Genomic DNA, 27,289 nt, shown 5'->3' with positions numbered 1-27,289 from the left:
CACAAATGGGTTTTAAAATCCAGGGGATCACTTGGAAGCTTTTTAACAGGTTAGAGAATGGTGTCTCCAGTTATAAAGTGTGAGATATGAGAGCTTTTATAGATTCACACATCATTTGTTGGCAGTAAAATCACTTAATGACAGAAACCTTTCCAAACTTCTGTTTTCACCGTGTTTTCACCCTACCACACGTTTCTGGCAGAAAGCGGTCACTTGCTCACTCGCTGTGAAATGTCCCCTTGACCCTGAAGGGGTGGGTTAGGTTTGTTTATTTATTTACTTAAAACTTCCACCAAGGCTCAGACTTCATAAGTGGGCTGGTGGTTGGTCATACCTGGAGTGGAAACGTGCCAGCCCTCCCCCTACCTGCCGTCCACCTCTGTTTGCTTCCTGAGAAGTGTCTTCATGCCATGGTTTAGTGGGCAGCTTCGTAAGGCACTTGTCCATTTTCTTGAGGATTTATTTAGCTTAAAACTAGACAATATAACCTGTAAATTTTCCTAATGGGTATTTGGGACCTGCAATAACAGCGAAATTCTGGAATCAAGGAAAATGTGAGGAGTGGCATCAACCCACATCACCTGGAGCTCCAGATGTCCCATCAGGGTGCCTGGTGCAACCCCACCAGTCTGGCTCCAGCAGGGAGGGTGGGCACCTGGGTCACCCCACATAGTAGAGTGGCAGGAAATGATTCTTTCTTTTCTTTCTCTCCTCCTTCCTTCCTTTCTCTCTCTCTTCCTTTCTTCCTTCCTCCCTCCCTCCCTCCCTCCCTCCCTCCCTTTCTTTCTTTCTTTCTTTCTTTCTTTCTTTCTTTCTTTCTTTCTTTCTTTCTTTCTTTCTTTCTTTCTTTCTTTCTTTCTTTCTTTCTTTCTTCTTTCTCTCTTTCTCTCTTTCTTTTTCTTTCTTTCCTCTCTCTCAACCAATAAAACAGAAATCCTAACATTTTCACTCACTCCGGTGAGTGACCTTGAACCAGCAGGGCAACTACACAGAACGGGCAAGACTCCACCAAGGACAGCTCCTTACACTTAGCCTGTCTCTCTCTCTCTCTCTCTCTCTCTCTCTCTCTCTCTCTCTCTCTGACCCAGGGCTGAGCTTCCGGCTGTGGGGCTTCCTGGGCTTTATGTGAGTTCTGCCCTCTCCACCTTCCCAGCCTATCAGTGGGGTCAGAAACATACGCTAGTCTCCAAAGAACATTTCACATTCAAAGGGCCAGAATGCGAGTTTTCACTTTTCTCACCCAATCTGCTCACCCCACTCTGTCCTGTTCAATCTGCCTGGTCACCAGGGAGGAAGCCAGGAATCCCATAGACTGCTCCCTCTACCTCCTTCAATTTTTTTTATTTTTTAAATTTATTACTTTCCTGTTGTTGCTTTCTTTGTTTTTAGGGAGGAGGGTTAATTAGGTTGGTTTATTTATTTATTTATTTTAATGGAGTACCTTGCGCATGCTAAGCATGTGCTCTCCTGCTGAGCTGCACCCTCCCCACTGCTCCCCGACCTGACCCATCCCCACCCCAGTCCCCAAGCCAATCTTCCTGCTGAATCGTCCTGCCACCCCGGCTAAGTTTACCCACTTACCTCTCTTCCACCTCCAGGCTCTTCGTTCAGGACCCCAGCATTTCTTGTGTGGCTCACCCAAGCTGCTTCGTAACTGAGTCCTGCTCCAAGTCCCCCACTCCGGTCCCCTCTCTTCTTAGATGACAAGATGGGTGCCCTCCAGTGTCTTCCAGGAAGTTCCCAGGAGCAGAGCTGAGGACTTGGCTCAGCTCCTCCTTTTCCATTCATGGTTGAATTAATCATCAAAAACTTCCAAGGGGAAGGAGTCCAAGTAAGGATCATCAAATTCCCCTCCCTCACCCCTCCCCGTCAAGGTCTGTGCTCCCCTGTCCTTGCAACCCCTACTGTGATGCCCTATTTATCACTTTTATCAAATACAAGGGTCATACTGCATTATAGCACTTAACTGTCTTTCCTCTCCACTACACTGACAGCCCCCTGAGGACAGGAACAGTGTGGGGGTGGGTATCCTTGGCCCCTGCATAATGCCAGGAAACTTACGTTCACATAAAAACCTGCACACAAGTGCTGATAGCAGTGTTATTCATAATTTCCAAAACTTGGAAGTCACCAAAATGCTCTTCAATAGTTGAGTGAATAAAGAAACATCCAAACAATGGAATATTATTCAGTAGTAAGAAGAAATGAACTATCTAGCCACACACACACACACACACACACACACACACACACACACACACGAAACTTAAACGCATATTGCTAAGTGAAGGAAATCAATCTGAAAAGACTACATATTGTATCACTCCAACTATACAACATACCAGAAAAGGCAAAACTATGGAGACAGTAAAAGGATCAGTGGTTGCCAGGGGTTAGTGGGGGAGGGGCTGGAGATGAACAGGCAGAGTACAGGGGATGTTCAGGGCAATTAAATTATTCTGGGCGGAACGGTATAGCTCAGTGGTAGAGTGCATACCTTAGCGTGTACGAGGTCTTGGGTTCAGTCCTCAGTACCTTTGTTAAAAAAAAAAAAAAACAAATAAACAAAATAAACCTAATTACTTCCTCCACCAAAAACCAACCAACCAACCAATTATTCTGTATGATGCTGTAATGGTGCATACATGTTATTAAACATTTTTCACAACTCATAGAATGTACCATACAGAGTAAATCCCAATGCTAAGTGTGAAATTTAGTTAATAATAATGTATCATATTGACTCATCGTTAGTAACAAATGGACCTCACCAACACAGGAGGGTAACAATAGGGGAAAAGTGTGCTGTGTGGGGGTTATGACGTGATAAAAGGGGACTCTCAGAACTTTCTGCTCAACTTCTCTGGAAACCTAGAACTGACCTAAAAAAACAGTCTACTAATTCTTTTAAAAATTGCCTAATAATATGGCCACAATATACCTGATTTAAAGCAAGAAAGCCAAGGAAACTTGCTGGAACACACTAGTGGCAAATTGTACCTCTCCAGAATAATGTTGGAGAACATGTGTTAAAAGAATGATTTAGCTTTAGAGTAGCTCTCCCTTCTTAAACATTCTTAGAACAAATTGGTGCCTCTGTTGGGGAGGCTCCTAGCAAGTTGCAGGGTAAGGGACAGCAAGCTGTGGAAACACTGCCACCTAGTGGTCAAAGACAGACGGTCCAAAGCGTGGCTTAATGCTTTGCACGGGTCACATTCTGTGATGTTCTCACTAACACCTGGGAAGGGCCCACATCCCTTTATAAAAGTTGGGAAAGAGAAGACATGGGGGGAAGGGGAAAGTAAATGAGAAGGAGAAGGAGGGCTGGGCTGCCCACGTGGTCAGGTACCTTTTCTATCAAACAGACCGACCTAGGCAGGAGGATCAGATCTGGAGAACCCAGAAGGTTCTGACACAGATAAGAGTGATTGAAAAGGCACTGCAGGATCTGTTTGCTAAAAAAAAATCTCTGCCACGTAGGACAGCTCGGACGCCCTGCCTGACGGTGAATCCCGCAGGATGCGAGCACCCAAATGGCAGGGCCGCCCCTCACTCCGCGGGTCTCCAGTGAGCACCTGTCCTGGGCCAGGCACTCCCATGGGCGCTTGTGGGAAATGTTATACCCGGAGACTTCCCATGGCATCTAGAAACAGGCAGCCTTCTAGCCCCTCTTCCTGGGTGCAAAGAGATGTATCCCATTGACTAGGAAACGGAAGCAGGAATGGATTCTTTGATGGGAGGCTCTGGAGGTGGAGGGGGAGCCCAGGGCTCCTGGCCCTGAGAATGCTTAGAAGGATGCCAATTACCAGGTGCAGGGGAGACCTACAGGGCAAGAAGCTGGGTGGGGAGTGAAAATAAGAGTTAGCCACTCCCTGACTTTGCTTTAGGTCTGCGATGACAGCAGAATTAGCAGCCCCTGGTGAAACATGTGAGCTGGCGAATGGGTGGCCAATTCTAGGCCACTTTACTTCCCACGGAGGAAAATTCCTATTATGAAGGGACTCCAGGCAGAGTTTCAGCCTCTGTTGCTCCTTCCCTGATTATCCTGTATGTCAGTTCCCACAGATGCTGAAATGAAGTCCCACACCCTGGGAGGCTTACAACAGCAGGAATGGACTTTCTCACAGTTCTGGGGGCCAGAAGTCTGAGATCCAGGGGTCAGCAGGGCCACGCCCCGTCTGGAGCTCGAGGAGAGCATCTTCCTTGCCTCTTGTGGCTTCCAGTGCCTCCAGGTGCTCCTTGGCTTGTGGCTGCATCACTCCAATCTCTGCCTCAATCTTCACGTGGTCTTCTCCTCTGTGTGTCTCTGTCTCTAAATCTCTCTCTCCTGTAAGGACACCAGTCATTGAATGAAGGCTCCCGAATCTCGTATGACCTTATCTTAACTTGATTACATCTGCAAAGACCCTGTTTCTAAATAAGGTCACGCTCACAGGTGCTGAGAGTTAGGACTTCAACATTCTTTTGGGGAGGGGGTCAACTTACCACCCACAACAGCCTGCCTGAGGTACCATATAGAATAACTCACCGGCAGTTGCATCCCTTCCCTGGGAACCAGAGCTGCGTTTGGTCTGGTGTGTCTATGACCTTGGGTTCCTTTGAGTTAGGGGGAATCTCTGCTCGGCTATTTCTGCCCCAATAAAGGGCCAGCTGTTGGAAGTCGGCTTGTCTATAGCTTCCCCGATACACTGTTGATAGCAGGATGGATTCTTACAGAACAGTAATGGTGGGTGATGCCATTCTGCTCACAAATGCTGGATGCGTTCAGGGAACGGGGGCTGAGATTCCACCCAAAGCCACTCCTCCACTGCAGGTGACAAGTTTGAACAGCACATTCTCCGCCCCAGAGTACAAGCAGGTACTCTGCCTTGGAACAAGTTGACAGTGGTCCTACCACTTCTGGGGCTCCCACATGGAGGAATTTTCATGGTCCCTGGATCTGTAAGCAAACACAAAAGAGGATTTCTAACTAAAAGCAGGCCAGGCCCACCAGCGTGTCTCATTCTGCTGCTTTGTTTATCTCCGTAACGCTTATCACCATGTTCTGTAGTAGCTTGTTTATTTATCATGTTGTGAAGATTTACAATGACTTTTCTGCCTATGCCCCTGCATCTCTTCCTATGGTTGCTGTAACAAATCACAGTGCCTGAAAACAGCACTTAATCAGGACCTAAAACAGTATTTTGAAAATTTAAGATATATTATCTGATAGTTCTAGGGTCCAAGTCCAAAACAGGTCTTACTGGGTCTCACTGAAATCCACGTGTTAGCCAGGTTGCATCCCTTTTTGGAGGCAGAATCTGTGTTCATCTTCTTCTTCTTTCTGTTTAATTGAAGTACAGTCAGTTACAATGTGTCGATTTCTGGCGCACAGCACAGTGTCTCAGTCATGCATATGCATACATACATTCCTTTTCATATTCTTTTTCATTATGGGTTACTACAAGATATTGATATAGTTCCCTGTGCTCTACAGAAGAAATTTGTTTTTTATCTATTTTATATATAGTAGTGAATAATCGCAACTCTCAAGCTCCTTCCCGCCCCCTTCCCCCCAGTAAGAATCTGTGTTCTTGTCTTTTCCAGCTTCGAGGGGCTGCCTGCAGCTCTTGGCTTGTGGCCCTTTTCCATCTTCAAAGCCAGAAATTGCATCGCTCTGACTTTTTTTTTCTGCTCTGACTTTTGCCTCCATCATTTTGTCTTTCTCTTTCCAAGTGACACTGCTGCTTCCCTCTTTGACCGTCTTGGCACACCTGTTACTACCTCGGCCCTCTCTGGATAACACAATATAGTCTCCTTATTTAAAAGTCAGCTGATCAGCAACTTTCATTTCCTCTGCAACCTTAGTTCCTGGAAGTGGGTATGAGCATCTTTGGGGGACCAGTATTCCATCTACCACAGCCCCATCCCTCAGGAGTGAACCCAGGACATCGTGCATGCTAAGCATGTGCTCTACCACTGAGCTCGACCCTCCCCCTTCCCCATTTAACTATTGTGCTGCTTATTCATAACTCATAGGTGTGGAAGGGCCACTCCAGGTGTTCTGTCACTGGAGGCAGAGGTTCCAGGGCTGTGCAACTTCCCGATTCCAGAGCCTGCTGCTGGACTTGAAAGAGGCAGCTCTCCTGGTGGGTTAATTCTCTGAGTTGTTCTTCGGGGCCCCGTCTACCACCTGCTTCTCTAGCGCTTCTGAAGGTTTTGTAAGCACATAAATCTGATATTACATCTATTTCTGCTTTAAATAACGAGACTGGGTCCTACATCTGTAAGGGGATCCTGCCTGAAACAGGCAGGAACTCTCACACCCACAGTTGGACATGGGATGATGAACAGCCACCCTGGGCCGTGGAGGTTGTAAGGGCTCCCCCTGGTGTCTGAACCCAGGTATGCCGCAGAGAGGCAGGATGGTGACAGGGAGCATGTTTACAAAGTGGTTTGGTTCCTGAAGACACAGTGGACCGGTGGTGAGAGTAGGAGGATGAGTCATGGAGGGAAGGCAAGAGAGTGGGGTCGAGAAACCTTAAGTGGATGAGTGACCACGGGCGTGCAGGTTAGCAAGCTGACTTAGTAGGATTGTAATGTGAGGCCAGGCAGTGTCATGGGCACCGGGACAAAGCATCCTTCTGGACTAGGCCGACTTGGGTTTTGATGAGAGGCCTGGTGACATCTGCTCTGGGTTTCGTATGGAATATTGATGCAAAGTTGTTTTTGTCTTTCCCAGTTTCCCCAGGAGCTGGCAGGTGGTGGTGGAGTGACCATAGTGGAGTTGGGGGCTCGCAGCCCTCTTTCAGAGACACACAGCTTGGAAATTCCCAGAAGCCTGCAATCGTGGGCTGAAGAGCACCACGCCCTCCCCAGACCCTGGAGGAATTCGCAGGGCTCTACCTGCGGGCTCAAGGACGCAGAGAGAGAATTCCGAAGGAAAATATTCAAACCCACCCACACCAACCAGGAGCTGAGGTAACAGGTCAGAACACCCGAGGGCAGGTGGACTTGACTGTTCCTCTGATGGGAAAGCCCAGGAGTTTTGTCACCTTCTGATGGCCCCAGACCAGACACCTCAGTTGTGTTTGCAGCAGAACTCAAATAACCCTAGGTGTGAGAGGGAAGATGCCTCCAGTTAGAGTATATCAATGACTGGTGAAGGTAACACTCTATTGAGTTGTTGGGGCCACCGTGAGATTTCCATAGTGTTAATGTTGATGAAACATGCTATGGTGCAAGTTTGAAAAAAAAAATGAAGTTATAGCTTTTGACAAAGCTCACTTTCTCCCCATCAGAAAACTGGTACCTAAGGCAGGACTTATTGAATTAGATGCAGTGACCGAATACACCTGATTTACTAGGGATCCATGCTAAACATTCTGATTCCTGGGCTTAACCCAGACTTACTGAGTTGGAATCGCTGGGGATGCGCATTTATAGGCGTCTCAGATGATCCTGATTCACACTCAAGTCTGGAAGTCACTGGTCTTAGGCGTTCATCAGAATAATATAATTACGGATCTTTTCATACCTGTCTCAAGATGTTTTCCAAGAGACCTGAGGAATGGTGGAGTAAGCCTGGGCAGTCATGACAGACTGTTTCCTCCAGGGCCTCTGCTGGGTCAGCTGTCTGGACAGGAAGCACACCCGTTCCTACACACACCCGTCCACAGCTTGAAAGAGAGCACTAGCACATCCTACGCCATCACAGATCTTAAAGGAAGTACGTACGCTTGTATTTATACCCCACCTTATTCCAATGGGATTGAAGATGTTTGGTTTATCGCAGTAGATTAAATAAACTTCACTTAAAAATAAAAACTCTAATCTACTTTTCTTTCTTTCTTTTTTCCCCTCAATACCTTCATTTTGGAGTTCTAGCCTCCAGAATTCTGAGAGAATACATTTCTATTTTTTTTAACTGCAGTCAAATACACATAACATAATATTTATAATTTTAACCATGGGTAAGTATACCCTCCATTGACATTAAGTGTGACAATGTTGTGTAACCATCACCATGATCTGGACCTAAAACTTTCAACATCCCCAACATACACTCTATATCCATTAAATGTATATCTCTCTCTGGTTCTTCCCCCAGCTCCTGATAACCTCTATTCTCCTTTCTGTCCTGTTAATTTGACTATTCAAGGTACCTCATATAAGTGGAATCTTACAATATTTCCAGATGAAGCAATCAGGTAGGATCCCCTCTTCCTCTGCCTTCCCTTCTATTCAGGCCCTCAGTGGATTGGGTGATGTCCAGCCACATTGGGAAGGGCCATCTGCTCTACTGAGTCCACGGATTCAAATGCTAATCTTACTTGAAAATCACTCACAGACATATCCAGAAATAACATTAATCTGGGCGCCCTATGGCGAGTCAACCCACATATAAGATTAACCATCACAGGGACTCAAATTCTCCATCACTTTTGATTCCACCTTCTTTCTCAGCCTTCTCCTCCAATCCATTGCTCCGACCTGCCAATCCTCCCTTTGTCAGATTCTCTCCCATCCAGGGCATTTATTCCTTAACTCTGTACAAGGTCACAACAGGTGATCCAGATGCTGGAGGACAATGCGCTCTTGGGGGCCGGCGTGCACTCACCCTGTGACAGAGGAGAGGGGCTGTTTGTAAGCCCTCTGCAGGACAGGATCACTTCCCTCTTGAGATCTGTGTAGCTCTGGGGCTTCGGAATTTAAGAGAAAGCAGTGGTTTACTCTGTAATATTTAAAACAGCTGAAAAAAGAAGACCATGACCTGTATGGAATCTAGGGGGAAAAAAGGGGAAGCTGTCAGGAAGCGGCAGGGACAAGCGTCTTGGCACCCCGGGCTGTGCAGTCAGCGCTGTCGTCCCGTGATAAATGCCTCTCTGTGCGCTGGTCCGTGTTCACCAAGCAACCTGCTGATCCCTAGTTGCCCCCCCACCTCCCGCCAAGCACCTGGATGGCAGAAGAACGGTGCCTTGGATGCTAGCCCAGAGTGTGCCAGGATGCTGCTGGGAAAGTCCATGGCTGAGATGGTTATTAGATATAAAACGGTACTCCGAGGGCTGGAGAGCAGATGTGATCCCGCTCACCATGGACAAAGCTCGCTGATGTGAACCCAAAGGCATCAGCCACCTGTCTGCTTGGGCACAGTGTCGCCCTCATGGTGATAATGCTCTTGGTGCACAGACTGCATTTGGTCCTGATTCCTCACAATATCCAAGGGTTTCCAAGCCTTGATCTGAACCAGAGTTGAATCCAAAGAGCTGAGCTTGGTATTAAAGCCACAGAATCAACGATCTGTCTCAGCTGCAAGTCCTGGGAGTCCCAGGTTGTCGCTAGAGCCACTGGCCTTGGGTCTTTGCCTGCCTTCACCCCCTCAGCGTCCTCTTCCCCAGCCTGCTCGCCTTGCCCATGAGCGCAGCTTCCTCGGCAACTCAGAGGGCTCCTCAAACCCGCTGCGCCCGAGGCTGGTCCTCAGCTGGGAGGGAGCCCATGGGATGGGGCCTGCCTGGGGGCGGGGGCCGGGGCTGCCCATCACCTGTGATGTGGGAGAAGGACATGGTTGGCTGCCTTTGGAAACAAAAAGGTGCAATGCTATCCCTACTGTACTTCAGACAGCGTGGGCTCCTCAGACTCATTCTGGGCCGGGATCTGCAGCGTGAGGGCTGAAGGCCATCGTGAGTGGAGGAGTTTCAGAAAAACAGCAGCAATGGAAGATGAAGGCCTGGAAAGGCAGGTGGGGTGGACACAGGAAGCCCGAGGCTGAGGGCTTTGGGTTTTACTCTGCAGGCGGAGAGGAGCCGTAGGTACAGGTGACCCCGCAGTGTGAGGAACAGGGGTTATCTAACTCGGTGTGTCTTACTGTTTTCCTTAGCTTGTTTTTTTCGTTTAATATGATCTCCTGGAAGCCATTCCACAGCAGTGTAGGAGTCCTCATTCACTTCTACGTTGTATGCCTGTGCCCCAGTTTATTCAACCAGTTTCTAACTTATTCAACCAGTTCCCTATTCATGGGCATTTGGGTTGTTTCCAGCCTTTTGCTCTTAAAAATGATGCTTCTGGGAACGGCCTTGTACATACATCTCCTTTGCATTTTGTCAGTGTGTCTTTGGGAAAGAAAGAAGTGAGATTGCCAGATGAAAGGGCAAATGCACATATAAATTTGTTTGATGGTGTCAAATCCTCCTCTGCAGAATTAGACCATCTGAATCCCACGTTTTTGTGTTTATCTTTCTTACGCTGTTAGGCCAGGAGCTCTATGTGTAACTTATTGTAAAAGTGTCCCCTCCACCCCCCGCCGAGGTAGAAAAACAAAACAGCTCGTCTTCCCTCTTCCCCCTACACCCACCCACCCTGTGTCTCCCTGACTTTCACACAGAACATTTCACTTCTGACGTTTCCCGTCACCAAATTTATGGGTGACCAGACCCACACCAAGCACTTCCACGACACCGTCTGAGGGTCCTACGATTTTACTCAGTCCTGACACTATCTATGGGAGAGTGTCGGATCCCACAAGTTAAGGGTTCGGTCCCACAAGACTGCCCTCCCCGCCGCCCGCCCCCGCAGCTTCAGATGCTGACAGCCAGTCTGGGCTGTCACCTGTGCTTCTGACCTACAGGCTGTGAATCAGAGGTTCCCATGACCCCTTTCTCAGGTTCAATTAGCTTGTTAGAGCAGCTCACAGAACTCAGACCAGTTGACTTATGCACTGGCTTATTATAAAGGACACAGATGAGCATCCAGATGGAAGAGATGCGTCAGGCAAGGAAGTTAGGAAGGGGCGCAGAGACTCCGTGTCCTCTCCCGGCTCCTCCACGCGCTCGCCGACCCCGAAGCTCTCTGAGCCCCGTACTTCGAGGATTTTATGGAGGCTTCATCCTGTGGGCATGATTAACCATTAACTCTGTTTTCAGCTTTTCTCCCTTCTGAAGAGAATGGGGCGGGGGGGCTGAAAATCCCGAGCTTCTAACCATGGCTTGTTCTGTGTGGTGACCAGCCTCCATCCAGGGGCCCACCCAGAGCTGCCTCATCAGAACAAAAGACACTCCTGTCACCCCAGAAATTACAAGGTTTCAGGAGCTCTGAGCCAGGGACCAGAGGCAGAGACCAGTATGTGTATGTGTATATATATATTTTTTTCTATTATCTTACGTCCACTTAAGAAAAAAATTACATTGACAGACTAAGCTTTTAGTTCCCATTACAGGTTTTATTCAATGTGTCTGTGAAACAGAGTCTTTATCAGGCATGACAACAAGCCAATTAGGCACTGACAAAGGTGCCCTCATGCCGTATTTCCAGTATTACTGGCTGGCTGTTTCAGCATCATTAAAACTATCACACTTTGAAATTATTTACATGAAGAAAGTTTGTGCTGTCCACAGGAGTAAGGATGCCGGTGCTACCGTGTCCCCAGATGGCATCACACGTCCCTCAGGGCCCACAGGACAGGGAAACTCCATCTTGCTTGGACATTGAATTTCCTTCTGCATCCAGTCCCCTCTTTCATCACTCCCACTGGTCCAGCCAGGACTCTGGATCCTCTTTGCCTCATATCACCTCCAAAGAAAGCGGGCCACAGGCAGCCCCTGGAAACGCGGGAAGGGCTTCGATTCCATTTACCTGGGCGTGGTGGACGGATGCCAGCCTGTCTGATACAGGTAAGTGAGTCATAAATTCCTTGGGTTGACCCCCCATTTGGGGGAGTTCGGGTCCCATGATCTGGGGCTTTTGGTAGCAAGTCAAGGCTTCAAATTCCTCTGGCAGTTGATCACCTGCCAAAAACCCCTTTACAGGTGAACATGCCCTGAAAGGAGGGCTTACATACCTCAGATACCTGATCTGCCTTCCTAATGAGCCAGCAGCCTCTGTAAAGGGACGGGGCAGCAGTGGAAGAAAACAAGAACCTTGACCTCTCAGAGCTTATGGATACAGGGGAGGGGTCAGGTGACCACTTCATTCAAAAGCTTCCCTGTAGAATAAATGCATTTCACAGGTCAGTTCTGGAACAAAACAAGAGGCACTGAAACCAGACCACTGTTGGCTTCAGGAAAGATTGAAGAGAAGGTCGAGCCCTTTTAAAGAAATAGGATGCACATCAGCTGTGTAAATTTCACAGGAAGGGGATAGCAGCCAGCATGGCATTTGAATAAAGATGCCACCACCGATGTATTAAGAAGAAAGGGCATCAGAAAACTCCAGCATTTACAAATAAAGTTCAGACGGGATAGAAACCTGAATTTCTAACATCTTAAACAAATTACATATTATTTTTGAATTGGTAAAATAAATTTTAATATTGAACATTTAAAATATAATAAATCTAATGTATAGGAATCAATAGTCAAAGAATAAAAAGTATTCAGAGAAATGGCTCACTCCCACCTTCACTCCCTCCCCTAGTAACTATATATTGTTCTTTTTCCTGCGTTGAGATGCCAGCCGGCCCTGGTGGGCAGTACCCACCGCCTTTCTGGGAATGTGGGAAAGGAAAGAAGAGAAGGGCTTGGTGAACAGACACACCTTCCCAGCTCTGCCCAGGAGGCGGCACCTTTAATCTAGACTCCTTTCCACCTGAGAGGGCAAGCGGGGTCCCCCCAACTGCAGTGCAGGGCGGAGCCTCCAGGCAAAGCAGAGGGAGGCCCTAGGACTTGCTGGAGACACACCGTGGCAGATATAGATAAAAAGCTGCATCTTCTGCCCAGCTGCTTCAGGTCCACACTTGCTGAACAAGGTCCTAAGGGAAGAAGTTCAATTTAAGGAGGTTAGAAACCTTTGGTCTAAAAAAAAATTTAAACCATCTGAACAAATAGAGCAATGCCCCAAATCCAACCGTCCCCAAGTCACCCCATTCCAGACAAATAGTTGATAGTCAAAGCCAACAGTTTTTGACTGAGCCCCCCAATTAGCACATAAAAAAATTTTTAAGCCTGGACTCTCAATATTTTAATTTATGTAAATACATTCATTAACTATGTTAATCACACATTTACCTATTTGTTTTATGCATAATTTTATTAGTTACAGAACGTTACACTACAAAATATACGTATGAGGCAGGTATTAAGAATGTTCATACTGAAAAATGTGTCCGTATGTGCTTGTAGTTACCTCCTTCATCCCTGGAGTATAGACATCCTACTCCCATGGGGACCCGTGACGCGGGAGGTGGAGGTGCAGGCTCCCAGGCTGACGGCTCACCTGCTCAGATGTGCCTTCATCTTGTGTTCCAGATGTACAGGGAGTGGGGGGACGGGAGTGACATCGATTGACGGTCTATAATGGGTCAGCGCGCTATCAACTCGTTTTAACCTAGACCCAGAGATTAGCGTCTCACCAGTCTGGGCATCTGAGGCTCCCACGTGGGTGCCCTGCCTTGAAGCCACCACAGCCTGGGGCAGGGTGTGACCCTGATGCAGACCTCCTCCAGGGAGTCAGGAAGCTGAGGCCAGGGCTTGGAGTCCAGCTCAAGGGTATGCTAATTTATCTCCTTTTGTTTATTTTTCTGCTTGGAATTTCTTGAAAGCCCTGTTTTACTTCTTTTGCTTTTTGAATGTAGCCAGTTGGAGAGCAGTGTTCCTCCTTCTTTGTCCCCAGGGAATTTATTGTGCATTGTTCACAAATTGCTTTGTTTGGGTCATCTGTTCAGCCCGGGTCCTTCGTTCTTCCTTCGGAGTGGTGGGCTGTCTTGAGCCTTGGGGGATGTTAGGCAGCCTCCCTGGTCTCAGCTCATCAGATCCCAGTGGTCCTCCCCCGAGCTGTGACAACCAAAGATGCCTCTGGATTTGGCCAAATGTACCCTTGGGGGGTGGGGGTGGGAACTGCCCTCAGTGGAGAAGTACTGGTGGAAAGTCAGAGCCCACGGTCGGGTGGCTCCCTTTCGGACACCCCTACCCCATTACTCTTTGATGGGAAGCCCGGTGCAGCTGTCAGAGTCCTGCCCTTCAAGGCTGGAGCCACCACTTCCCAGGAAGCAGTTGTATTAAATCTGCAGAGTGATGGCCAGGGCCCTACCCTGGACTGCTGCCACATCCTCCTAACCCGCCTCCTGCCAGTGCTCTCTTCAGATGCACATCAGTTCACATCACCCCTCGGCGGAGCCTCAGTGCTCTTTGGATAAAGCCCGGACTTTCTGATGGGCTCATGGGGTCCTTCTACACTCAGGCTTTGCAGCCCCCCGGGACTCCCCAGCCCGCCTCCCTGTGCCCATCCACACTTTGGTCCAACCTCTCTGAGATGACTTTTTTTCCTGGCAGATTTCTTGCTCTGGGATTTTCTCATGCTTTTCCTCTGCCTGAACACAATCTTTCACGTTTTTTGTTGTTTATTTATTATTATTACTATTACCAGCTAAACTTTTATTCTTTTTTCAGGTGGACCTTAGACATGACCACACCTCACTCTATACTTATCCAGCCCCAAGTCAGGGTCGAGCATCTCTCCTATGTGTCCCTAGCAGGCGGCCCTCTCCTAAGGGAACACTCGCTGCCCCTGTGTTGTCATTGCTTGGCTGATTGTCTGAGACCTCCCAGGAGTGTGGTTCCGTTAGGGCAAAGATTATGTGGCCTTGTCACCAATGTGTCCCCAGCTCCAGCTCAGTGATTGGCATACCACAGGTCCTAGGGCATATCTGTTCAATACACGCACACACTGTACAGTGCCTGGCACCAAGTGCACGCTTCCCAAATATTAGGAAGGGTTAAGTTCACAGATTCCGGAGCCAGGCTGTCTAGGTGCATCGCTGGGCCGTGCTGCTTTCCAGCTGGGTGCCCTTGGGTGAATTGCTTCCCCTCCCTAGTCCAGTCTCTTTGTCTTTTGCGTAGGATGGTAATAACAGTATTTACCTTAAAATTATAAGCTCCATGTATGAGTTCGTATATGCTATATGCTTAAAACAGTGCCTGGCAGACAGTCAGCACTAAGTGAGAGTTTGCTGTTAGTTTCTGAACACTTAGTAGGACTCACCCACATGGAGGGGATAAGCGTTTTGATTTGAGGGAGACGGTAGGTGACTGGGATGACGATGGAGAGAGAGGCAAGGTGGGTTCCGGAGTCCTCGCATCAGTAAAAGAGGAAACCAGGAGCCTGGAATTCTCAGGAATAACATTAGGATCTCAGAGAGGTTCAGAAGGGCTGGGAGGATTCCAGAAACTCACTTACTTTATAAGAATTTATGGTCCATTAATTTTGGGTCCAGGAAAGAAGAATGAAACTGCTTCTCCCTTCTCTCCTCCCCCGGACTCACATGTGGAAGATTCTCTGGACCCCTAATCACCATTTATCACAAAACGCACATCTCAGGTTCCTCCCTTCTGGCTTGTCAACACAGTCATTAGAAAAGAGGGGGCTGCCAGTTATACAAAACCACAGCGGTTTCTTCTAACCAAGCATTTGGTTGAAGTGGAAAATTTAAATCTGTCTCAGGGGGAATTTCTAACTCTCCATATTTGCCTGAACTCTTTCTAAAAAAATTGAAATAGAGTTTAATGTACAATATTACAAAACCTGAATTCTTCATCTGCGTTTTCAGTTTTGCATTCACAGGTCTGGAGCCATAGAGAGATAACATGGTGTGGTGTCAAGTCTGAGTTTTAGTGTTGAGAGGGGAAATGACTTCAAACTTTTGAACAAGGTTATCATAACTAAAGGAGAAGCCCAGAATAGGAACATTTTCTTGATTCTGGATCCTGTGTGCAACAGCTCACACTGACCTTTACTGATTATTTGAGCTCATGCAGTTGGGAATACAGTGGAAACAGCCAGACTGTTTGGAAGCTGTTGTGTTAATTTGGTTGTTGAAACAATGACATCACGCAGGCCGGTGGGCAGGCAGACAGCAAATATTTGCCTGACACCTGTACTAGGTACCTGGGACAAGGCGAGGGTGATGGTGGCCTTTTGTAGGGTCACCTGTGCTGTCTGAGAGACTCGGATTGGACCACTGGCTCTCCGGAGTTATTTGATACCCTGAATCTCAGTCTGTTCATCTTTAAAATGGGCTTTGTAATTTCAGCTGCCCCATAGAGCTCTGTAAGGGTGGACTGAGAATGCCCATGTGCAGTTTAGCACCTTAAGGTATCAGCGATTAAAGTTGCTGCCTCTGTTTTGTTCCTGAGCAGATGGAAGCATGTATCAGGGGAGAGGATTGATTAGCAAAAGCCCCCTAAGGACCGTGTTTGATTTGGGAACAATAGCTCTCTCAGGGTATAGGCAGATTGTGTGGGGAGTGAAACAAAGATGGCTAAATTGCTTTGTATAAGAGATTAACAGGGATTTGGGGGTTGAGCGGGAGTAAGCGAAGAGGGAGAATTCGGGATGAGGTGGAGAGAGAGTGCGGGAGCCCCAGCATAATTCTTTCACTTTCAAAAATGTCCAAGTTTGGGCTATAAATTATGTCCTAATTAGGCCAACTTCCTCTGTGAAGTGGTATGTTGGAAAAACCAAGCAAAAGACGCTGGGCTCTCCTGGGAGATGAGGAGGAGGGGGGGAGCAGCAGGTAGAGATGGGGTGGGGGTGGGGCAGGCACAGGCGCTCAGAGCCAAAGGGAACCGCGTGAGACGGGGTGGAGGTGGTGGGGGGTGCTGGGCTGCCCTTGTGCTCAGGATGGGGCTTCTGGACCCCAATCTCCTTGGGGAGAGTTGGAAGACAGGGGGTACTCATAAAACTAGCATACAAGTTGTATTTACAGCACTTCTAGGTAAATTAACATATACTGAAATACAAAAATTCTGTCAGCCCTGGAAAATCTCCTGTGCCCTTTGTTGGCAATTCCTGACCCCACTCCCTGCCTCTAGCCAACTACTAATCTATTTTCTGTCTGTTTTTGGCTTGGAAATAGTGTCGTATATATGAAATCATGTAGCCTTTTTAGTCTGGCTTCTTCCAATTTTCATTATGCATTTGAGATTCACCCATGTTGTTGTACATTTCAATAGCTTATGCCTTTTTATTACTGAAAGTGTTACATTACTCTTCATCTATTCCCCGGTTCAAGGACATTTAGATTGTTTTCATTATCTGTATAATTTTGACAAATCAGTACACCTGTGTAACTCACACCCCTCTTGCTGAGAAGCCAACAATAGGAATATTTTAAGACAGACGTACAGGTTTCATTTAAAATACCACTGCGAAACAAATTCTAGTTCAAGTGTTCTTAATCGTTTCTGAACTATGGATATCTTTGCTGGTCCGGTGAACTCTTCTCTGAATGTTTCTAATGTGTAAAATAAAATGCAGAGGATTAGAAAAGAAAGCCAATTACACTGAGATACAGTTATCAAATATTAAGAAGAAATGTGTGATTAACAAGAACTGTAAGAGGCAATGAAGTAATATATGTATTTCTTTATGAACACGTCAAATAAGATCCAGAGGCAGACCTAATAACTACTGAAATTTTGGCGTAGTAAGGAGCACATGTGACACTTTGAGGTAAGTCACGTCTGGAATAAGATATAAAAATATTCGTGATTTTAACTGGGGACATAGTCACAGACATAATTATTACTATTTCCCCCTAATTCATAATTGAAAGAAATTACAAATTTCAATTTGAGTTTCGTGAAATTCATAATTGAAAGAACTGGTAAATTTCAATTTGAGTTTCGTGAATACAAAAATAGGAATTTTCCCAAGGAACCTGCTGAATTCTATGCATGTATCCTTTGAGGACTTTGATTTTGGCGCCTGGTTATAATTAGATCATCCGGCTCATTTTGTTGCTATTACATTTAAAAGAGGGGTGAGTAACGCCTTTTTGCCGACTCCTATGTCCACACAGAAAATAGAGCCCCGGCTTTTTCTCTGCTGACTCACAGCTGTTGATTAGTGCGTAACCTGCCTATTTCAAGCAGCTATGTGATCCCTGGTCCTTTCTGTGACTTCAGAAACTGCTCAGCTTACTTACCGCAGTCTAACAATGATGCCTTCAAATCCCATGACAGAAACATGAACAAAGCCCCCGAAGTCCTCGGGGAGGTGAAACATCGAACTTTATCTCAATCTGGGAGACCTGCCACCTGAATTTATAGCCATGTGCATATACTTAGAGTAAAAGCAGGGGGAAAAAAGGCAAGAAATTTAGCCAGGGGTAGAAAAACACAACCTGTATTTTGTGGGCTCTGAGTTTCTATTGAAACATGAGCCAGTCTGACTCTGGGAAAATTCAACTTCCTGGTTTGAAGACAGGCTTAGAAAACAGCTTTCAAGTTTTACATATATCAAATGCTTCTGCCCTGCCCTAATAGGATTTCTTTTTCAGATGTAATGAATATAAGTGCACCAGAGACATACAGACCAGTAACGCTTTAAAAACCAATTAGGTTTATAAGGAGAAATAAATATATATATAAAAAATCTCCAGGGTCGGGGGTATAGCTCAGTTGCAGAGCATGTGCTTGGTTTGCATGAGGTCCTGGGTTCAATCCGCAGTGCCTCCGTTGAGGGAGGAAAAAAAGATCTCCAGATAAGTTTGCTTTGAAGTCTATCTTTTTCTCACTGCAAAGAATCTAGGTTCCCCCCCTTGCTCCCATGTGCCTAAACTTCTTTTTGATCTACCAAGTTCCTCATTCACTCCTTCACTACAAAAACCCATATAGTTCAAATATACCTTATTACATTGTCTGGGCAAAGGTCCCACCTAGGTTAACGTCAGAGAACTGTCAAAGATTCTTTACCTGAAACATAGCTTTCTCATTTGATCTTGAATACCTTCAATATTTTAATCGGTGCAAAGCCTTTATTGCTCAGATAGAGATAGGACTTACTGGGCAAATACTCCTTTGGGATGGTAACTCACTGACCCAAGTTCACATACATGTATACATGTTTGGAAGAGCAGTCTTTTCAAACCTGGGAAAGCATGAGACATTCCTGCACAATCTGTGGAACAGACCCCAGGGCCCTGAGTCTGACCCACTGGGAAAATCCTTTCTGGAGACGGGGCCTGGGGGTCTTTCTTCCTGACCTATGTCTCCGTCATTCTGATGCACAGCTGGGGTTGGACACCGCTGCCTAGAGGACTGAAGGGCTGATGAATGTGCCTTAACTTTGTGTGTCCACGGTTCATGTGTTCTGTTCACAGAGATGTCTTGTTTAGTCCTGAATAACCTTGCAAGAGCTGGGCAGGAATCACTTCCCAATAGAACAGGTAGGGAAACCAAGGACTGAAGGTGTTAGGAGACAGGTCCAAAGGCATCCAGACACCAAGTGCAAGGAAAAGGGGGAAAGAAGGATTGGGCCTGCCCTTGGCTTGTTTTGAAATTTTGTTTAAAGGCCATCCTATATAATAATAAATGTCATGAGTGTCATCTGTGAAATCAAGGACTTAAATATGAAAGCTTAAAAAGCTGGCTTTCATTTACTAATGTCGTCGGGAGCCTTCCAGATGGGGGCCACGCTGGATGTTAAGGGTGTGTTTCTTTTATTTTTCTTGGTGAAAGATGCTGTCTATGAATCAGCAGAGGAAGGGCTGGTCAATTATCTTGGATTCACTGAAAAGACAGGTGCAGGCAGGGCTGCCCTGGGTTACTGGGGAAGGGTAGAATTGGTTTGCTTTTGTTCTGAGGATTAAAGAAGAAGCTAGCCCACCCTAGGGGAGGCAGGGTGGTGCGGTGGTGCTGAACTGTGCCCCAAGCTCAGGCTCTCCGGGGGCTGGCTTGGGTCCCAGGACGGGGCTGGGAGTGAAACCAGCCACATGGGGACTTGCTGAGAGCTGAGATGTGGGAACTCCCCCTGAGGAATTTGGAGTTTAAGACCAAGGGTGTCTCCCTTCCAAGCTTTAGCCCCTGGGGCTCTGTGGGGACCGAGATCAGGCCTCCCTGCAGAAGGGAGAAGGGCCCCTGGCTTGAGCATCAGGACTGAATGGAGGTGGGAAAAGCCAGAATAGTTTCTCACCCCTTTGGCATGAGGAAACTTCTGTGGTCCTTGGGCAGATCATATGAGGGGGAGAGGCCCAGGAGGAAGCTATCTGACTTCCTTTTAATGAGGCAAAAGAGTCTGTGGAAAGAAAAATGAGGTGGCTGCATTTCAATCTTGACTTTAGAGACAGCTCACAAGTGAGGTTCCTAGCTCACCTCCACCTGGGCCGGAATGACAGAGGAACTTTGCAAGTTAAAACATATTTGATGGCTGGCTGACTGAGCAGGACATTTGCTCTCTAAGAAAAAGCACTGGCTGTGCAAACAATCCTAACACGTCCAGTCAGCTTGGATGGCCAGTCAGGTCCATTCAGTCAGAACAGCAACCATTCGCACGACTATCGAGAGCCTCCAGTACGCTGGCGCTGTTCTAGGTGCTGACGAGACACCAGTGAACAAGGGGCAGGCTCCCTGCCCTCCTGGAGCTCCCTGTCTTGGGGGAGGCAGAAAACCAACACACAGAATAGAGCTGAGTAAGAGGATGGAGAGGGCAGAGTGGATGTTTTGCGCAGAACAATCAGGGGAGGTGGCCTTGAGGAGGTGACTTCAGCAAGGACCTAAAAGAAATCAGAATGTGGCCCATGTGGAGACAGGGGTAGAGAGTTTCAGGCTGGGGGCCGGGTTTAGATTTGATGTGGGACAGTGATGGGGGACAGTGAGACAGGACATAGATATCAGAGAGGGAGTGGGAGGCGATCCCTCCTATAGATCTTCAGGGCTGCTAGAAGATCTTGGATATAGCTCTCAGTATATGGTGAAGTCATTGGAGGGATTTGAGGGGAGTGGGGTTATCCAGCTAACGTTTTTAAAGGATGACCCAAGTTGCCACGATTGAGAACCCACTTGAGGGACAAGTGTGGAGTCATGGAGAAGGGTTAGGATGCTACTGCAGTGGTCCAGGTGGGAGATGGAGGCAGCCTGGACCACCATGTGATAAAGGTGAATCCAATTCATTCTTTAGCTGACTTATAGACAATACATTTCCATGGGGTTCATAAAACTAACAATCTTTGTTAACCCAAAAACACTGACTGTGAGAACTTTCCAAATAATAATAGTTCAGTGGTAATGTTCAAGGGTCATCACTCTGTGCCAGGCATCCTTCTAAGCACAGTTGATTCTTGTTACTCATGTTGGTGCTATTAAGTTGCTGTGAACACTGAGTTAGCAAATACTGAACCGTTGGCCCTAGGAGAAATACAGGGTCTCTGATCACAACTTTTTCATCAACTGGTCAACGTATAACTTTGTTTTATGTGTGTTTCTGTCTAAAGACACATTATTTAATATATATTGTTGATCCACTTACATTGGTCTCATGGCCAACAGCACTGGAACAGCTCCTGCCTGGAGGAATCTTGTTTCACACATGTGTTTTCTCCAGCTCATCTGTAGCCTTCTTGCATGTAGGAACACCAAACAGCATTTCAGCACTGCACTCGGAGGCCATTTTAAACAATGAAATCAACAAAAAGTGCAAAACACTTGGCACGGGACAGACTGTGAAAAGGAAACTTGTTTGCAGCAGAAGAGCTGAAGGAAGAAGGCAGAGCACAGCCTCATTAAACCTCAGGTGAGAACCTGTGCATTGGGCGACCCAAATTGTTTTTTTTTTACTGCTCTGTGCATGTCTGTGAATGACCACAAAAGCCCCATTGGAGTATTGATTTGGGGGTTACAAATACTTACAGTGTAAATGGGGTTGCGAATGTATACAAATGAAAAGATTTTTATCAAATATTTGAATCCTCAAATAATGAGAATTGACTATACCTTATACCCACGGACTTACAACATCCCTGCTAGGGCAGAAGAGGAATTCAGGGCACAGAGCGGGGCAAGTGACTTGCCCCAAGTTGTACAGCTAACAAGAAGGAAGTCACATTACATACAGATGTGAGTGCTCCCCAGACCTTCACCTGTTGCTCCTGATACGTTAAGAGTGCGCGTCACCATGGAAACCTCCACATCCCTTGGGGTTTTTAAAATTCCCCTGCTAAGAACACCTCTGGCATTGGGATCTTTCCAGAACCCCTTTTGATTGTTTTTAGGGCTGCAGTATAGGGCTTGAGAAAGGCACCAGTGTTTCCTGTGAGAAACAGATATTTAGGAAATTGCATTTTCTAAACCCTTATGTATCAATGGATGCCTAGGGCCATGAATGCTGGCTTTCTGTCAAGTGTTGAGGGATTAATATTTTAGACAAATGTCCTGTGTTATAGCAGGGTGAGGTCAATTGCAGTATCTGAGCAGTACAAAATAGGACAAGCCGTTACCTGAAGGAAATTAATAACATTGCTTGGTCATTGTGCAGCAGTTTCATAGCTTACAAAACACTTTACATATTATCACTTTCAATGTTCAGAAGGGTCCAGTGCAACTGGTGTATCACCCATGGCCAGGAAGCAGCAGAATTAGGATTTGAGCCTGGATTTCTAGATACAAATCTCATAATTTCTGCATTATCCTAAAAAGCTTCTCATCTGGACTCCTTAGTAAAATGCAGGAGATGATTTAAGGGGTGACAGTTCTCCCTAACACAGCATACCGCCCCCCGCCCCATCTACTGTTCCAAGCTTCTGGTGGAGTCAACATATGGGATTAAGGCATTTTCTATGGAGAAGCCTGTAGTTAGTGAGCTGGAGGGAGGCTGGGCTTCCTCTAACACAACGCTTGACATTGTGGGCTGGTTCACTCTTTGTTGTGGGGACTGTCCTGGGCTTTAGAGGAGGTTCAGACGCATCCCTGGCCTCTGCCCACTGGAAGCCAGCAGCTGCTCCAATCACGACAACCAAAAAACGTCTCCAGATGTTGCCAAACATCCCACGAGGGACAGACCTGTCTTCAGTTGAAAACCACCTTTCAAACACAAGACCACAGATCTGTTCCGTCAAGTCAGCATGCATCACCTTAGATTTCAGGGTTCTGGAGGAGATCAGAAACTTGAAGTTTCAAACAGCAAAAGAAGGTCAAGTTTCTAAAACATGTAAGAGAGCAAAAACAGGAGATTGTATAGTTTTAGAAAAATACAAAAATGCAAAGAAGAACTTTGCAGGTAGAGTTGGAAGGTTCTGAACTGGCTTCCAGTCTTTAGTTCTGGTGGGTTGTTACCCTGCTCCTGGTGTCAGAATTGAGGGTGATGTGAGAATAAAAGCCTTGAAATACAGTCTTCAGGACCCAGAAGCCAGCTTGGCATGAGGGCTCCATATCCTTCCTCCCCTGCCCTTCGCCCTGGGCTGACCATTTTCTGGCTGAGGTGGTCACAACGCCTCCCAGATTACGGGCTCTCCAGAAAGCCTTCAGCAAGTGGTTTGTAATAAACATTTGGAGACTTTCGCCCCTCCCTCTCCCCTCCCATCCTCCTTAGTCTCTCCCTCCTCCTCTTCTCTATTTTTAAAATCTCTTCTATCATCCAACAAGTATTTGTTCAAAATCTAGTTTGTTTTGAGGACAGGGCAAAATCATGTGGAAAGAAAACAGAAGAGACTCTCCCCAGCTCGATGAGTTCATGGTAGGGTGATCATATAATTCACCGTCTAAACTAGGACACTTTCAAGAGTGACAGGATGCACTTATGATTACGACTGCCATGGGCCACGTGGGACGAAGTGTCACCCTGGCTCTCTGTGGATCTCCTTTCTGTCAAGATGTGACAGTTCTGTCCTCTGGGACAATGCAAACAACGAGGTCGTCATGTTAACAATAGCCAGCACTGTGCTGAGTGTGATATACACATTCTCTGATTTAAAACCCACAATGACAATGAGTCTGTGATAACGCCCACTGCTCTAGATGGAAAACTTAAAATGATACAGCTAACATGTGATTAAAGTGGGATTTAAATCAGGGAGAGTGACCAGAGGAACCACCCATTTGACATGGCATTATTCGTGTCGGTTTGTGTAATGTTTTCATTGGATTCAAGATGCTCTGTCCATGCTGCAATCTGGCCTCCTCGCTGAAGCTATTCTGCAGAGATATTCTTCTTCAAACTGAAATAGACCTTTACAGGTAACTAAGCAAAGCCAGGTTTGGGGCCAGTCTTAGGTGAGGAGGAAGAGCTGCTTGAAGAGAAACTGGTGGCAGGAGGACTTCTGTTTGGCCCTAAGTGTAGCCTGTGATCTGAATGTTCTAGATATATCATCATCCCAAGGGGTCTTCTGAAAGCAGCAGAGACCTGCTAGAGAAGGAAAGAGTCTCTGTGCAAATGAATCTGTTTGTTCTGGGAAAACAGCAAAGACAACCAACCTTTCAATCATTTATTTTTAAGCCCTTGAGGTCTTCTTTGTAACCCCCCAATTGCCCTGCTTCATGCGTCCTCATAATATATGGTAGGAAAACCCTAAAATTACTAAAAACTACATAATTTTTGCCTCTTGCCTCCCATCCCTGAGTTTGTCACCTCTTTTGCCTCTTATCCCTGAATTTGTAACCTCTGATTAACCCTCCTTGGTATTTAAACAGCTAATCTGGTGCTGGCTGACAAGTCAACACTGTGCAAATCTCAAAGTGACTTCACAGCGACCTTCAGATCTCTATTTATTTGGTATTTCCTTTGTGTTCCTTTATACGAACTGACCAACCTTTGCTAATAAATAAAAGTATTCACCAAAGTCAGTAGATAAGAATTTCTGTGAACAGAGTGTCTTGTGACATTAGCTTGTCCTTCAAAGTATAAAACCAACTGAGAAAAGTATTTTTGGAAACTGGTTCAGATTGATACATACGTATGTGAAAGCATGCATGTATTCCTCCGTCAGCCTGTATTTACTGAGTGCCTACTATGTGCCTGGTTCAGTTCTAGGCAGCGACAAGCAAAAAATCCTTGCTTCACGGAACCACCATCCTAGTGGATAATAAGTAAGTAATATTTGTTATACGTCAGATGGAGATAACTGATATGGAGAAAAATAAAGCAGAAAAGGATAACTGAGAGTAGAAGCTATGTTTTACAGCAGAGTGCCTCGGTGGGAATGTAGTTTGGTGCTGCCATTATGGAAAACACTATGGAGTTTCCTTAAAAAACTAAAAAAGGACTTACCATATGATCCAGCAATCCCATCCTGGGCATATATCCGGAGGAAACTCTAATTCAAAAGGATTCATGCAACCAATGTTCATAGCAGCACTATTTACAATAGCCAAGACATTAAAAATCTAAATGTTCATCAGCAGATGACTGGATAAAGAAGTTCTGGTGTGTGTGTGTGTGTGTGTGTATATATAAAATACATAAATATATAATATATAAATATATATTATATATAAAAATATATTATATATAAATATATAATATATTATATATAAATATACACATAATTATATATAATATATAAATATATAATATATAAATAAAAATAAATATATATATATATAAATATTACTCAGCCATAAAAAAGAATAAAATAAAGCCCTTTGCAACAACATGGATGGTCCTGGAGATTGTCATACTAAGTGAAGTAAGCCAGAAAGAGAAAGAAAAATACCATATGATATCACTCATATGTGGAATCTGAAAAAATGACTCAAATGAACTTATTTACAAAACAGAAACAAGCTCACAGTCGCAGGAAACAAAGTTATGGTAACCGGGAAGGGGATGGAGGTGGAAAGGGATAAATTAGGACTTTGAGATTTGCAGATACTAACTACTATATATAAAACAGATAAATAACAAGTTTCTACTGTACAGCACAGGGAACTTTATCCAATATCTTGTAGTAACTCATAATGAAAAAGAATATGAAAAGGAATATATGCATGTATGACTGAAGCATTATGCTGTACACTGGAAATTGACACAACATTGTAAACTGACTATACTCCAATAAAATGAAAAAAAAAAAATAGAGCGGTTATCCATGTTCATTGCAGTCTTACTCACAACGGTCAAGATTTGGTAACAACCTGAATGTTCTTTGATGGATGAGTGGATAAAGAAAATATGGTAGATACATACAACAGAATATTATTCAGTCTTAAAAAAAGAAGGAAATCCTGCCATTTGTGACAACATGGATGAACCTGGAGGGCATTATTTTAAGTGAGATAAGCCAGACAAAGAAAGACAAAGACTGCATGATCTCACGAATAACGTGTAATCTAAAATAGTCAAACTCAGAAACACAGAGCAGAACGGTAGTTATCAGGGGCTGGGGTGGGGGACGGGGGAAATGGTGAGGTATTGGTCAAGGGTACCAAGTTTCAGTTATGCAAGATGAATAAGTTCTGGAGATCTAACATATAACATGACTATGATTAACAACACTGCTTATCGCTAAGAGGATTAAATTAAAAATAAATTAATAATATTGCTTGAGTTAAAATTTATGGAATATTCCTACTTGCATAAGTCTGTGTCTTAATTTGGTTCTTCGCAAAAGCAGAGTGTTGGAGACAGTTGGTTTTTTATTAAGAACAAACATATAGATGTAACTGATCTCAGATGTTTCCTAGCAGCGCAAATAAACCTGTAGCCCTTTGATGAGTCACAGGACCACAATCCCATATGTATATTCTGAAAGCCAAAAATCTCTGAACTGCAAGTGTTTTGGGGAACTTATCTGAAAGCAAAACCAGACTGAACAGAACTCATCTGGCGGTGACCTTGAACTGGGATTCTGAAACTATGTATGTTTTTTATATATTCCACCTAAGATGAATGTTCATCTGTGTCACTGCCGAAATATTAATGTGTTCAGTCACAGGGTGGTGTGCATTGCTCTGTAATCGACACTATAAACACTCAGTCATCTTTATGAGAATTCTGTTTTCTGAAACATCTGGCCTCACTGGGTTTGCATAAGGGTCTCTAATCCCGTACTGTGCTTGCTGTTCGGAGATGAACGTGCTGGCTTCCCCTTTCCTCAAGAAATAAGGCTGATGGCTGTTTTCTTGCTGTGGGAACACATCAGAATTCCTCTTCTAAGTCCCTGGAGATTCTGCAGAGCAGGATCTGTGTCTGACACGTTTGTCTAGCTCACGTGTGTGAGTGCCATATTTTGAGTAGATGCTGTTATGTGGTGACGAAGCTTCTGGTTCGTTCCTTTCCAAATAGGGCACCACCTTGGAGAAAGGTGGTATGAAGCTGAGTGACTCTGGGCTCCTGTCCTTCACTCATCAGTAATGGGCAATGGGAATTAGAAGGAGACATCCTGGTGGTTGGCCAAATGTGTGACTCCACGCCTGCTGATCTTTTAGTGATAACAGGAAAATCCTCTGTCGACATGATAGACTCATGAGTCTCAGGGCAGTATTCAAGCCTTTAAGAGCCTGACAAGTTAAATCAGTCTTGGTTTGGGATCCCTGCTTGCATTTAGACTATGCCACCCTGGGCAACCAGTTCCTCACTGTCACCCACATGATCCAGCTTGATTCCACAACAC

The sequence above is a fragment of the Camelus bactrianus genome, chromosome 1 (assembly GCF_048773025.1).
Source record: "Camelus bactrianus isolate YW-2024 breed Bactrian camel chromosome 1, ASM4877302v1, whole genome shotgun sequence".
Taxonomy (NCBI): Eukaryota; Metazoa; Chordata; class Mammalia; order Artiodactyla; family Camelidae; genus Camelus; species Camelus bactrianus.
This window is presented reverse-complemented; position numbering follows the sequence as displayed.